The sequence below is a fragment of the Sorex fumeus genome, unplaced genomic scaffold, assembly GCF_029834395.1.
Source record: "Sorex fumeus unplaced genomic scaffold, SorFum_2.1 ptg000086l, whole genome shotgun sequence".
In the NCBI taxonomy this organism is placed as follows: domain Eukaryota; kingdom Metazoa; phylum Chordata; class Mammalia; order Eulipotyphla; family Soricidae; genus Sorex; species Sorex fumeus.
The window spans coordinates 27,167,036-27,177,624 of record NW_026606143.1 but is presented as its reverse complement, the minus strand read 5'-3'; positions in this window follow the sequence as shown (position 1 = coordinate 27,177,624).

Genomic DNA, 10,589 nt, shown 5'->3' with positions numbered 1-10,589 from the left:
GGTATATTCATGTGAACTTTTCAGAATTGATATGAGGATGAAAAGAAGACATTGTGCCTAACACAACACTGGCCCAAAGCCCAATAACAGCAAATGGAACTTAACTTTTCCATATAAGCAAGAATAGAGGACACCCTGCAATATATTGAACACTGCATTGTCCAACAAGAATACAGCGTGAATTCCAAATTTGAGAGATATAATTTTACCTTTTCTAGAAGCCACACTTTTTTTAAAAAAAAAGAGTATCAAAGAACCAGGTAAAAATGAATTTAAATCTTTGATATTTTCCCCACTTCATTTAAACACCATGGTTTTTCAAAGTTATTCATGATGCATTTGTTACAAGCATTTAACACAATCCCATTACCACTGTCACCTTCCCACCACCATTGTCTCCATTTTCCCAACCAACCCTTAAACCTGCACCTAGAGTTAAATCTTTAATTTAACCAATGCATCTAACATTTTACCACTTAACATGTAATCAGCGTAACAAGCATTCATTAGATAGCTTATATATATATTTTCTCATCCCAAGACTCCAAAATCCAGTGTGAATTTTATACTTATAATATGTACATGGCTGGGGGGATCTGTTTTGAAAAGTACAGTCTTAGTGCTTCTCCTTAGATTCAATCTCTTTAGATTTTGAAACCTAGATACTTTGATTCTATTACACATTTTAAATTGTGGGAGATGTTTGACTCCAGTCCTGGTGCTTTATTTTGTTTTAGGGACAACACCTGGTAGTACACAGTCCTTACTCTTGGATCTGTGCTCAGGGATTACTCCTAGGGGGGTTCAAGGGTCCATACACAGTGCTGAGGATCAAACTGAGATCAGCTGCACGCAAAGCAAGCACCTTAGCCTCTGTACTATCTCTGGCCCCTCATCCTGGTCGTTTAATATTACCCATAGATAGTAGACTCAGGCATCACATGGTACAAGCAACATATTATCCTAGAGCAGTAATCACTAAACACCCAGTGAGGAATAGCTATTTTTTCCTTCCAAGCTTTCTTATCTCCAGAAAATTAGTATGAGTAGAGAGAATGGGAAGATGAAAAGAGCTGAGGCTAACAATAATGTTGCAGCAACCTGGGAAAGAAGTCCTCCTACTAGCACCAAAACTTGGCCCCCTCACTCCACCTGCCACAGAAATCTTAGCATCTGGGTAACTGACTTAAGTTCAATGTCAAGATCATTGCTGTTGTTATGAGGGTCAGAGAACTACTAGGTTGCAAATTAGCAAACTGTGTGGTTAGATGATCTGTACTAGACTTGCTGTCATAGGAAATGCAAAGTTTTTCAGATAATAGGTGGCTCCTTAGATGATATATTCCACTGTAGATAATGGTTCATGCTTAGTTAATTATAGGTACTAAATGAATATTAATAGAAATTGATAAGATCATGTTTTGGATAAAAACAGAAGAGCAGTTGATTCTGACAAGCCTTTGTATAACTAACCTTCAACTTTTGTTATAGTTGGAGGAGAACTAGGAACAGTCACATTCTTTTCTGGAAGGAGGACAGTGCTCAGGGCTTACTCCTGGCTCTGTGCTCAGAGATAACTATTGGAGAAGCTTTGAGACCATTTCGGGTGCTGGGGATTGAACCCAGGCCAGCTACATGCAAGGCAAGCACCCTACCCACCATGCCCGCTTTACTATCTCTCTAGCCCCTCACATTAGTTTTTAAAACAAGTTCCCACCTGCAAGTGCCAAGGATTTCCTAAATGTCAATTGAATCATGGTATCACATAGAAGACTCTTTAGTAGCTCTTATACTGTTGGTATTTAATTGTTTCCTTCTAGGTCTTTTCTTGAAGTCTTGTAACCTCTTCATAGCTGAGCTCAAGTTTAATACATAATATTGTGTCTTGCTTTTCAAAATTAATTTAATGTTAGCATTTCCATTTTTATATATAGACTTTATAAAACAATAACAAAACTGTGTGTATGACCCCAGGAATCAAACCCAGGGCTTCACACATGCAGGGCAATTGCTTTACCACTAACTATATCCTAGGCCCTCCAATAAAATTTTAGTGAGAGTATAATGACTCATTGAATGCATGCACCATGGTTTATTAATCACTCATTATTATTATTTACCTTCTTCTGAATGTTATAGTAATTAATTTTGTTCCATAACATGGGCACATGAAATATTTCCTTTCTTAATTTTTTAAGGGAAGTTAAATGTGGATTTTAATTCCCTGCATGCAGAGCTGTCAAAATCCTACATCAGCCATCACTAGGGGACGTGTCCCCTTGGGTGTGCTCAGGTTGCATGGAGAAAGCTTGATATAAAAGTTAGGATACATTTGACTCTGAACCAGACAGAGCTATACACAGGATATATACTGGCCTCCTCTGTAAATGGTTGTTCAGAAGACACTTCAGGGTTGGGTCTGATTTAGTCACCGGATGATACTCTCAAGAGCCCAGTTTCTTCCCATTTATCCTGTGCTTTCTGCAAAGTCAGCTTCACCATGGTTACAGGACAACTGGCAACTGATAATACTTGCTTCCTCAAGTGCACTCAGAGATGGGGAGGAAGTTGGGAGATGGAGTATTCCAGAAGCCGCGTTGAGTTAGCAAGCGACTTTCTTTTACAGAAGCCCAGAAATGTTTCCTTCTTTCCCACTGGTCTTAACTGGGTCAGGGTCATGGGCTTAATGTTGATCAGAAAGTCTCGCCTAGTGGTCAGAATTAAGTTTATTAGTTTTCAGATTGAGCCAGATATCTTGTTACCATCACCAAAAGGGATACCTCCTCCCAGAGCACTGCACAGAGAATAGAAAAGTGTGGCAAAGGTGTGGTTACCAAGAGAAGGAATGAAAAGATTGCAAAAAGCTCTCTTTTACCTTCCAATTTCTGTTTTCAATACTAGGAACCAAACATACAACATCCTGCTACAGAAAACCAGCAAATTAACTCCCTAAGGCACAGCAGCCTAAAGGCTCTGTTGGTTTTGGGTGGGAAAAATCAGCCCTGCAAGAACAACAAAACAAAACAGGGCTGGAGTCATAGTACAGAGGGTGGGGTGTTTGCTATGCATGCAGCTGACCCAGGTCCATCCTGGCACCTTATATGGTCCCCTGAGCCCTGCCAGGAGTGATCCTTGAGTGTAGAGTCAGGAGTAACCCCTGAGTACCATGTGTGCCCTCCCGTAAACCCATCACATTTAATTTCTCCATAAATTATCCTCTACTTAAAGTTTTTTCCCTGACATTTTTGGGGAAATAAAAAGGCTGTTGAGACAGAATACTCCTTATTATAACAATATTACTTTACAGTGATATTTTGAAAAATTCGGTGAACTCATAAAACAGACTGAGTATTCTTTAATTAAAAATGAAAGAATTCGGGCTAGAGAGATAATACAAAGGTTAAGGTGCTTGTCTTGAAGGTGGCTTTGTTTCAGATCCAGGCACTGCACATGGAGAGAGCCAGGAGTGGACCCTGAGCACTGCCATATGTGACCAAAAATACAAAAAAGAAAAAACAAAAAGAAACTCCAAAAGAACTACAACTAGAACTCAGTGATCAGAAGGTATATTTTGGCATATAATGATGCCAAAATATAAAGCAGTAACCTGCAACTTAAAAGAAACAAAAGAAAAACAAACTCTTAATTTATGAAAATAAGATGGTGATTACAGAGAGCAAGGAAGCTGGAGTAAACAGGGTGAGGCAGGGAGTAAATTGTGTGGTGATGGTGGATTGGAGACTGGCTTGTTAGTGGGGTTCATGTTGTACTTTTTTATGTCAACCTATAATGTCAAGCTGTACTCCTGAAATGATGCAAGGTTATAAATGGATGTTATTTCAGTTTGAAAACAGAAATTCAAGGACTGAGATAATTGGATTTCAAGAGGATTTGAACTACTCAAAGTAGTTTGTCCAAAAACATCAAGCATTTGGTATTTGGAAAATAGAGCTACTGTTTGAAATCATACACAGTTTATTAAAGATAAAAACCTAGTAAAAATTTTAGCTTCCCATCTTCACTTTCCTTCAGATGCTCACTTCCCACCTTTAAAATGATAAGACCAGGGATGTATGTCTGTGGTGGAGCATGAGACTCTCAGTTGATCCTTGCCATCACAAATAATCAATTGATGATAAGCTGCTGGATCTTGGAGGCAGCTGAAATTTCTTTCTATAGGTAAATTAATTAATAAACCAAAATACACCAAGATAAAAGAATATGATTCAGATCTAAAAAAGAAATCAAATCCCCCCCTCCAATTTTTTTTTTGCTTTTTGGGTCACACTTGGTGATGCACAGGGGTTACTCCTGGCTTTGCACTCAGGAATTACTCCTGGTGGTGCTCAGGGGACCATATAGGATGCTGGGAATTGAACCCAGGTCGGCCTCGTGCAAGTCAAAGGCCCTACCTGCTGTGGTATCGCTCCAGCCCTCCCCCCAAATTTTTATTTTATTAAAGCACCTTGAGCTTTTAATACTGACACACACAGAGACACATCGACACACACACACACACACACACACACACACCACAATACAGGAGTGGCAGGGAAGCTGGAGATATAGTACAGGGGATAAGGTTTTTGCCTTGAACGTGGCAGAATCAGGTTGATCCCCAGCACTGCCAGGAGTGACCCATGAGCACAGAATCAGGAGTAAGCCTAAGCATTGCAGGGTGTGTCCCCACCAAATCAAAAAAATATCAGTGGTTCCTAGAAGATAGAGGGGTGAGAGACAGTTGTATAGGCAGAGCAGAGAAGATATTTTGGCAGTGAAACTATCCTGTTTGATACTATAATGGGGGATGCATATCATTGGGGTTTTTTTGGTCCAGACCCACAGAGTGCAGAGAGCTGAAGTGAATCCTCGTGTAAACTATGGACTTTAGCTGATGCAATGCATTATTGCAGGAAATGTGCCACTCTGATGGGGCATGTTGAAAGTGAAGGAGCAGGGCCGTGTGTGGAGGCGAGGTAGGACATGATCTGTACTTTCCACTCAATTTCCCTGTGAGCCTAAAAGTGCTTTAAGAATCAAAGTCTGTTTTTAAGTCTTCTTTTTCTTTTTAAAGCCAGCTACTATTATGAAGGAACATAGAATTGAGATTCAGGACCTGGATTCAAATCTCGACTTTCACTTATGTGTTTCTAATCCTAAATTAAGCAGGGGGAATTGGGTCCCACGTAGTTGTGCTAAAGGGGCTACTTCTTATTTTGACTTTTCTGTGTCTTAGTTTCCTTGTGTATAAATTGAGGTGGCTGGCATTCATCCATCAGTTTTCCTGTGAAGAGACAACACGGGAACCATCCTGAATGACATTTCTGCCAAAAATGGACTGCATATATATATATATATACATATATATATATATACAGCAGTGATTCCAATGGGCTGTATCATAAGCCCAGGTATGTAGTGGGTTATACCAGTTATGTTTGTGGAACTGCTCTCTAAGACTCTCACACCACAAAATTGCCTAACTACATGTTTCTTAGAATGCTTTCCTGTTATTAGGTGATGTATAACTATACTTTCACAAAGCGCATGGTATGCGCTTCAGAAGGTGAGTTGAGAGTGAAGAGAAAGAGGAGGAAAAGACAGGTAGGGAAGTGTTTTGTAGTCAAGATATGGTGGAGGCAATTTACAGCAAGATCCTTTTATGGTGGTGGTGGTGGGGAGTGTTTCACACCTATTGGCGCTCAGGGCTCACTCCTGTCTCTCTGCTCAGGCATCACTCCCTAGTGGCTCTGGCCTTACAATGAGATCTTATCGACTAGTGGTCGATGTCACAGGTTCTTTCTTCTCGTCTGTTCTACTCTAATTTGGATTTTCACTTCATCTAATTATGATTTAATAAATTGTTCGATATTACTTTTATTACTTACAATACCACAATTGCCTTTGTTCTCCATTGAGGACTGATGGAAAGAAATGCAGTCCGGCATAAATGTTGTTGCTGCTGCTTTTCATGATTTCATAACTCATTGTTGTGAACCTAAAGTGTGACCAGTACTTAATACTGAACACTGGGAATGACGTGGATTACCCAGCTGCCACAGGGTTGATGCCTAGTGTAAAAGTCAGCATTCATCGACTGATACCCAAATATTTTGAGCATTCCAGTGGGAGTATAGGGAATCAGGAAACCATATCACAGGGGGCCCATCATTAGGGACGGCCTACATTATGATTTTGTTCAGGTCTATGAGATCGCTGGAAGCAACCGGGAGTTGAATTCGAGAGCAGAGAGAGGAGCAGTGGTTCCCATACTTGAACATGGGTTAGAATCACCTGAAGGATACTCCCCCCAAATCACCTGAGGGACTTGAAGATTATCTGTCTGTTGATTTAGTGCTGGAGCTTCAACCTGGGACCTTGTATATGTGAGGTAAGTTTCTTCTTACTGCACAACAATTTATCCAGGAGTTCAATAGCTGTGAATAATGGCCATTTACCAAAACCAACTGTGAAAGTTTCTGCAGGTCTGGAGTTCAGAGCCGATTGGCTGAATGGTTATGGCTTAGGATCTCTCAAGTTACAATCAAGATGCTAGACAGAAGGAACTGCTTCCACAATCACTGTCATGGGCTCTCGTGGGTTACAGCATAGGGCAGAACTTCTGGGAGAGATAGGGAGACACAGAGGAGGGAGGGGGATTAAAAAAAAAACAAGAGAGAAACCACAATAATATATTTATTAAAAAAATTTTTTTACCATGTCAAGGATGAAACTCAGGGCTGTAACCCAAGCAAGGCCTGTGCTCTTTGGCTGAGTCACATGCCCTCGGTTATCACAACCTTTTAATAAATGATTTCACTATTTCCTTTTGTAATAATACAAGTCCTTGAAATTGTTCAAATCGAAAAAAGAGAGAGATCAGAATTCCCTGAGCAGACAAAACTGATTTATTTGTGCAGACAAAACTTAATTTAGCTTATTTTGTGAGACTAACCTGACCCAAGGTCATTTCTTATTTGTGTCTGGACATCATAAACAAATTGTAAATTGTTTCCCCAGGTTAATAGGAAGGAACCATTGAACAAGTTCCTATCATTTAGTACAATAGGAACTAAATACTGTGTATTTGTATTGTATCACTGTGAAAGACCGTCACTTCCACCTCACTATATATATTGCTTTATAACAGCCCTGAACTTCATTCCCAGTAATTTTGTTTTGAATTCTTCGAGTTGTCAAACTTTTTTCTTCATTCGTGTGCAATAAACTTCCACTAAGTACTACTTTGGTCATTTATTGGCTTTACTTCTGTTATTTCTGAAATCTTAACAAAGTGTTCAGGAGTTTATTCTATGGTTATAAACTTATTTCTATTGCTATCATACGTTTCCTCTGTATTATTTCAATATATTATTTTAAACTATTTTGTAACCAAATTATTTTCCCAAGTTTTATTGATATATGATTGACACATTAGATTGAATAAGTTTAATGTGAACAACATGATTTTATATATATATCAAATGTATTAAAGAGTGAAATGTTTACCTTAAATTTGTTTAATTAACATCTGTCGTCTCACATATTTTTTTCCTTATGAAATTTCAAACCTTGCTATTATAAGATCCAGGAGGGCTGGGATGTAAGAGACACATGATAACTATAGCTAACAATAGTGTATTGCACATTTGATTTTATTTTTTAGAATAATTTCATATTTATAGCAAAATGGAGAAGATTGTATACTCAATTTGTATATGCCTCACAAGTTTCCCTGACACATACTGATGTGGAACACTTTCAAAACTTACGAAAAAAATTTGGCAAGCTATCAAACAAGTTTGGTCAAAAGTTCATTCTTTAGTTTAAATTCCTTGTTTTTCCTACCTAATGTCCTTTTATCTCAGAATCCACCCCAGAGATGCACAGATGGTTAAGCATACGCAAACCCATTAATGTAATGTACCACATCAATAAAAGGAAAAGTTAAAATCACACAATCACATCAGTAAGTGCTGAAAACTCATTCGACAAGATTCAATGCCCATTTATGATACTCGTCATGACCTTTTAGGTTTTTCTTGACTGTAGTAGTCTCTCAGATTTTTCTTTTTGGTGGTGGAGAGTGGTTAGCACCACACCTGGCTATCCTGGTGGGACTCCAGGGAACACAGATGCTGGGAATCAAACTCATGTAGTCAGTGTTCAAGGAAAGTCCCCTACCTGCTCTACTATCGCTCTGGCTCAGAGTTTTCTTTCAATTACCTTGATGATTATTTTTTCTTTTGTTTTGAGCCACATGCGGTGGTGGTCAGTGATTACTCCTGGAATTGCACTCAGGGATCCGTCCTAGTTTTTGGGGGGTACCATATGAGGTATGGGGAAATCAAACTTGGGTCGGCCACGTGCAAGGTAAGGACATCATTACCCTTTGTACTATCACTCCCACATTTATAGGATTTTTTTTGGGGGGGCGATCCACACCTGCTAGTGCTCAGACGTTACTCCTGGCTCTGTGCTCAGTAACTGCTCCTGTTAGTGCTCAGATTACCATATGGTATGTTGGGATCGAATGATTGTACAGTGGCTCTGGCCCCTGACCTTGATAATTCTGAGGAGTACTGTCCAGGGATTTGTGGAACTGATATGGCTTTATAACCTGATCTTTAAAGTAAGATGTTATCACATCTACCCTTACTCTATTTGTTACAGTAGAGTACTGAATCTAGACTACACTCAGGTGAGGAGTATCAAAGAATTTGTGGTCCTGTCTTTAACGTTTCGGAGGTCTTCAGCTGACGGGCTCTGCTCAGGGTGGGGAGGGAAACTCAACCCGCCCCCCTCCAAGGGGCCCCAGTGAGGACAGCCAGGTGCTGGGGGCAGGAACCAGCCACAGCCATGCTTAAGACCACTCTCCACACGTTCGGACGAGCTTCATGCATGAAGGAACCGGCAGAGGAACGCAGGCAAGTGGGTCCCAGGGCTGAGATCTCCAAGTCTGCTCAGATTGGGACTGGGCCTCCTTCACCCAGACCCCCCATCTTCCAGTAGGTAGGCATTACACCCACCAGCTGACCCCAGTGCTGTGTTATCCCATCAATGACCAAGACCCAGGGACTATAAAACCCAGCTCCTGGAAGCAAGCACGCAGCTGCATTTGGGGCCACATGCCCTCTTATCGTCTAGTTCTCACTCTTAGAGAACCCCACAGACTACTGAGTGTATCCTGCCCACACAGCAGGGTCTAGCAAGTTCCCCATGGCGTATTTGATATGCCAAAACCCAGTAGCAATGATGGGTCTCATTCCCCTGACCTGGAAAGAGCCTCCAATGTGGCATTTGCTAAAATCTCAGGGCTAGGACGAATGGAGACATTACTGTTGCCTGCTCGAGGAAATCGATGAACAATGGGGTGACAGTGATACAGTGATCTTTAACATTCCCATAGATTGTTTCAACACAGATGGCCAGACCCCACACACATATTTTCTGATTTAGTAGTTTTAAAGTGATGCCTAAGAGTTTGCAATTCTAACAAATTCCCTAATGATATCCCTTGCTGGTCCAGAGATCTTGCAATGAGATTCACTGGGTACAGGAATTAGCATGACCTTGCGTGTACAAAGAACTGAAAAATGTTCATCAAGTTCTATTTATCTCAAAATTCTTCTCTAGTAACTACAACCAGCACTAAAATCAAACCACTGGTTTAGCTTTGGACTTGCAAGTTAATGTGAAAATGTGAAATTATTAGGTAAAATGCATGTATTGCTATATAAAAGCTACTATGTGTTGTGTTTATTTTAGATATGATTTATGTGATCATCACAAATCAGGGAGATAAGTATCTAGAGGTATTTCTATCTGACATAAGAAGTAACAAAAAACAGAAAGGCTAAGTGATTTTAAGGTCACACAGCAAAGTAATGATTGAGCCAAGTAATGATTGAGCCAAGTTTAGAACTAGATGTTTTTTTTTATATTATTAGTGAAACACCATGAGGTACAGTTGTAGATCCACAAATTTTTGTGCTTGGGTCTCGACTATACAATGATCAAACACCCATCCCTCCACCAGTGTCCATTTCCACCACCATGGGTAATATCCCTCCCACCCCCACCCTGCCCATCCCACCCTGCCTCTGTGGCAGGGCATTCCCTTTTGTTCTCTCTATTCTTTTGGGTAGAACTAGATGTTTTAAGAACTGAACTATTACACTATTTACTACTTTCCTATTGTTCCCAGATTTTTGTCATCTTTTAAAATTATAGTTTAGGTAACATGGTTATAATAGTATTAAGTTTACAGTACTGATATGCAAAGTTCATACACCCCACTACTATCACTGACCCTTCATTCCCTTCTCCCATCTTTTGGAGAAACATTAATAAAACTAGGCACATGACACTTTAAGTAATCACAATCCAAGGAACATTTAAGCAATGTTATATTCAATAATTTGTAGGCACAGATCAGCAGTGATTCACTAGTCTGGAAAAACCTCTCTCTTCCCCCATAATCATGACTGCAGTTTACTGCTTAATCCATCTACTACCAAATACACTCTCCCTCTTGATAGAAAGAGGGTGGAGGAACCACGGGGCCACAGGTCTTTTTGTCTTCCATA